Source organism: Otolemur garnettii, unplaced genomic scaffold (genome assembly GCF_000181295.1).
Source record: "Otolemur garnettii isolate 467f Iridium unplaced genomic scaffold, OtoGar3 scaffold00018, whole genome shotgun sequence".
Taxonomy (NCBI): domain Eukaryota; kingdom Metazoa; phylum Chordata; class Mammalia; order Primates; family Galagidae; genus Otolemur; species Otolemur garnettii.
In genome coordinates this window covers 17673100-17678573 of record NW_003852413.1, presented here as the reverse complement: position 1 = coordinate 17678573, position 5474 = coordinate 17673100, and the positions used below count along the sequence as shown (strand labels likewise).

Here is a 5474-nt window from a genome sequence, read left to right as displayed (position 1 = left end):
TTTAAGTAATATAGATATATGTATATGTAAAGAACTAAGTTTTCAAACTTATGAATACATATTCTCATAATATTCTTGAATTAGTTTTAAAACTTGTTATCTCTGTATTTGTTTCTTTCATGTATTCTGAGTTGCATTGTTTATTTTATTTATTTATTTATTTTTTTATTAGATCATAATTGTGTACATTAATTCTATCATAGGATACAGTGTGTTGCTTCCATATGCAGTTTCCATAGCCATCATGTCTTTCTCATAATTGTTGTGTTAAGACATTTATATTCAACCTTTAGACAAATTCACATGTACCCTAATAGGATAAATTATAGGCGTGATCCCCACAATATCATTCTCTTCACCCATCCTCCCCTCTCCCCTCCCCCCTCCCCTTTCCCCATAGCCTAGGGCTCCATTTGGGTGGTAGCTTTCCTAAGATAGCTAACAATTAGTTTCATAATAGTGTTGAGTAATTGGATACTTTCCCGTGTTGATCAGCATTGTTTATTTTTTTATCAGTTTTGTCAGACATTTACCTTGTAATCAAAGCAATCAGTTTTTGATTTCCTTTTAATTACTTCTAGTGGCTTTTACTTTCTTTTACTATTATCTTTATTATTTATTTTTCTTATTATTTGTTTTTTCATATTTATTTGGGTTTACCCCCTTGCTTTTCATCAACAACGTTAGCTAAATTCTTAACTCAACTTTTTTCAGTCTGTTTTGAAATTTCAGCACAATGAGATAGTAAAACAACCTTGGAATACACAGATTGAGATTGAGAATTGGTGTCCTAAGACTAGGGTTTAAGAATGGTTGTTAAAATAAGTATATTTTCTCCAAATTAATCTGTAATTTGAATGCAGTTTTAATTAATGGACCAGGAAAATTTTGGTGGGAACCTTAACAAAATAATTTTGATATTTATTCAAAAGACTATAAACAGGTCTATGAATAGCTAATACCATTTTGAAGAAAATGATGATGAACATGCACTATCAGATATAAGGATATACATAATGCTATTGAAGTAGTGTTACAAATAAACTAATGCATCATAATATTGAACCTGCAGAGACTCATGTATATGAGAATTTATCATATTATAGAGATGACATTGTCAAGCAGCAGGGGAAAAGATGTGTTATTTAGTATATGATTTGGGAAACTGGCTTACTAATGGAGGAAAACAAAGTAGAATTCCTACTTGATATCATATGCAAAAACAATCTTCAAATGAATTAAATGGACATTAAAATGTATCTTAAAGATAAAACTATAAAGCTAGTGGAGGAAACCATTAGAGAAAATATTATGCTTTGTGGTTGTGAAGGATTTTTTAAATAAGACTTCCAAAACTTCAGTTATAGAGTAAAAAAGGATTTGATTATATCAACATTAAAAATTTCTTTTCAATAAAGGACTCTAAAAAATGACCAGCTATAAAACAGAGTATATTCTTTTTTTTTTGGCTGGGAGCTGGATTTGAACCCGATACCTCCAGTATATGGGGCCGGTGCCCTACCCCTTTGAGCCACAGGCACCACCCCAAACAGTGTATATTCTAAATACATAAGAAAATTCTGTAAATCAGCACTGGAGAGAAAAAAAACCATTGAAAATGAGTAATGAAATGAAAAGGCAGTATACAGAAGGAGAAAGACAGACAAATGGCCAATATGTATATGTATATGAAGAGCACTAGAAACACCTAAGAATTGCTGGTGGGTAGGTAAAATAGTATCATTATTCTGAATAGCAATCTAGCAGTAGTTCATGAAATTTAGTGTGAATATTCCTATACATAATTCCATTCTTAAGTAAATAGCCCAGAGAAAATTTCTTACACAGATGTGTGCAACATTGTTTGTAGGAGAAAAGGAATAAAAACGGCTTATGCATCTATCAAGAGGAGAATGGTTAAATAAAATATGGTCTCTGTATACAGTACATCAAAAATAATAAACTAGGTTTATATTTGCATCATAGATGTATTTCAGTATATATGATTTGGTGAAGAAAGGGAAGAAATAGTATAAACTTATAGCACAGAATGATTTCTGTTTATTAGATTTGTACTAATGCACATAAAACAACACTATATTTTAAAGATAAGTACATAAATCTAGGCTGGAAAATGAATAAATTTCTCTTTCTTTCCTCAAAAAATATATAAGTCTAAATGAGCTGTTGAGGATGGTTGAGTAGAAATATATTAAATATACTAGAGTTGGTGCTTATGAGGGGTGGAATAGAATTGGAGATAGGAGTTAAATGAGAAAAATAACAAAGTAATAATTAGAGGCCCTTTACAGATTAGTGATGGTAGTACACCATGAATTGTATAGTATGATCAACTTCATTCTATATACCAGAAATCTTTAATAGTAAGAAAAAAATTTAAATCGGCAAATTCACTAAGATTAAATAGGATGTATGTATTTACACACAGAGAGATAGATAAAGGTACTGAGATTTTATATGACAATATTAATAAGTTTTATTTAAGAAACAGTATTTCATATTCCGAAAGCATTGAATACACATTCTTTTTAAATGCCTCTGAAACATTCACAAAATATATGCTAAATTTAAGGTGCAAAGAAAAATTTCAATGAATTCTAAACGTCAGAAGTTGTTCAGACTGCATACTTTGACAACCATGTAGTAACATAAAAATTATTTGTGAAAGAATATGGGAAAAATTTGCTCTAAGTAATATTTGGCTAAAGAATATATCCCCCCCCCAAAAAAAAGTAGTAGTCAGGAACTAATAAAGTTGAAAACAGCAGTTACTAAAATAGAACACACACACAAACAAGTTATCTATTTAATCCAAAAGTCGGTTCTTTAGAAACACTAATAAAATAGAGAATTTTTTTTTAAAATTCAAAAGCTACTTTTTGACCAATACAATAGATACATAAATCACAAATGTGACTATGCAAAGAAGTGTAGAAGTTTACAAGTTTGGAATAAATAAAGAGTCAATAGCAGATATAAAATAAACAAAAAACATAATAAGTGCACATAGAGAATTTTTAAGGAAGTGTTATGAGGGAAAAAAGAGATAACATCAGAAGATAGTCAAAACTGTAGATACAGAAAAAATAAGTAAATACTACTTTAAGTTAATAAAACATCACTTTATTGGCATCCCATCAACAGGACCTTTATTCTGTCCAAATATTTAGATAAGGAGAGTAAGGACTACTTTTTTAATTTAAAAAAAATGTAAAAATATTATCACACCATTTTCCTTAGAATCATTTTGATGTTTCATTTTGTTTAGCTTCATGAATTGAATACTTAGGCAAAATATTTCAGAATTTCTTATTTTCTCATATGACCATTCAAACTGATAAATTTTGTGGAGCTCAGTTTACAGGATATTTTAAAGAGTCAAAACTGATTGTGCATTCTAGACAATGAATACATTTCACCCAAGTCAGATTGTTTTTATATATTTATTTATTTATTTTTTGCAATTAAAATGGCTTGATTCCACCTGAGTGCAGGTGGGGTTAAATTTCCAACTGGGTGGGGAAGAAATCCTCACTGAGCAATGGTGAAAGGGGGTTTTAAAGGTCAGGAAGGTGGGAGTGGGAACATTCCCTTTCCTAGGTTGGATATTTGTTTTAAGTGTGGGCATTGGCCCATTTACCTTTCCCAGGTGGGACATCCAGTGGTATAGGATAGGGGCTTGATTTTTTTTAGGCAGGTCCACCCTATTTGGGCAGGGTTTGATCCTATCATTTCCAGTCTTTTTTGTCTATTATAAGAAGGTGGCATGATGGAGGTGGTATCTCTTTGACTACTTCCTTTGGGGAGAGTGGATGCGTGGGCTGCTGATAAAGAGAAGGGGAAGGGAAGCGGGAGGGGAATGGGATAAGGGAGTGGTGTTTACAGGAACTCTTTGGCTTTTTCAGTTTGAGCTGGTTGGTATCCAGTAAGACGAGGATATGAGGAGCTGTTTTCTGGTGACTGTCTGGTTAATAAATTGAGACATGAGGTGGGGGGTTACTTGTTTGAAACCAAGAATGAGAAAAAATTATAATTAGTGCCCTTATCAGACAGTAACCAAAGAGGAAGATGGACAATGAAAGGCGGGAACCGTTGGAGTCACCAGGACTGACAGCAATCCTGAGAAGACATCTAATATCTGTTACTGAGTTCTTTGCCTGTTTGTAGAGGACTTTTACAAAGGGTCAGCATGAAATTGCTCCCATTTTTGTTAGAAAAGAAAAAAGATCGGCTTGCCTTCTATAAGCAAAAATACCTAGAGTTTAGTTTTCCAGAATGGCATCCAGGGGGCATTCTGATTTTCCGGGGTCATCAGTCTATTGCAGCTAGGCCCCACAGGGAACTTCAGCCACGTTCTGAGAGTCTGCACTGGATCTTCAGAAAGACCTGGGCAGCTAGACCTCTGCAGTCTGGACACAGTTTGGGAGGAAGGTTGGATTTGGGGACACTGCTTTGCCCAGAAACCTGGTTCACTGCACTTAAAGCACAATCCTGAGGAAGATTTTATTTTTTTCTAGAAGGAGTGGAGTTTTACGAAGTAGCCAAGTTTTGCTTAATGGCAGAAGCCAATACTGGAGCTCTGAGAGGCGCTGCCACACCTTGAAGGCCAGATCAAGGAGATCTCACTAGGAAGTCTGAGGGCCCTGGGGGAAATTCCACCATTTTTTTCCTCTTTGTTTCTACTGTTTTGTCTGTCTCTGCTACATGCAGTGGAAGGCAAGTCGGGGGGAGGTGAAGGGGAAAATTGTTCACAGGATCAAAAGATGATAATGGAGATTCACATGGATCAGGGGAAACTGGTTTCACCTGTGCAAGAAAGAGCTGAGCGGGCCAGCAAGACAAACATAGAGAAGGAATATTTTGGAGTATGAGTAATCCCTGGATATAAGGGATCACCAACCATTTGCCTAATTATTGACAATAATTATTGAGATCAGTGAGAAATGAGAGATCGAAGGTGCCATGGTGAGGCCACTGCAAGCCACTGTCAAGCTTGTACATAGGCTGAACAGTACTACAGAAAAAGAATGAGACGTTTTGGTCTGAGGTCAGGATAGAGCTTTAGGGGCTTGAGATTAGTTAAAAGTCAGCTTAGAGGTGAACAAAGGGACATCTGTGACTGCATGGTTCCCATATCAAAAACTGGAGGTAGGAAAAGAAATGAGATTAAAGGGAGAATATAGGAGGAGGAAGAAAGATGTCAGACCGGCCAGAAAAAATAGTGATCCAGGCCTCTGGGAGAGCACTGGAGTGGTGAACTTGACTCATGGAACTACTGAAATTGGTCTAGCCCACAGTAGGGCAATGGACTGAGGATAAGCCTGGCTTGTGGAGGATGGCATTGGGAAATTACCTGGACTATCTGCATATGACTTTGGTTAAAAGAGGGCCTGGGCTCGGCACCTGTGGCTCAAGCGGCTAAGGCGCCAGCCACATACACCTAAGGTGGCGGG

At 35.3% G+C, this 5474-nt stretch overlaps 1 protein-coding gene across 1 annotated transcript in view; it reads left to right on the top strand.

Annotated features, from left to right (window-relative positions):
* EFCAB13 (EF-hand calcium binding domain 13) overlaps positions 1–5474 on the top strand; it is a 119806-nt gene that overhangs the window by 91411 nt on the left and 22921 nt on the right. The window lies entirely within an intron of this gene.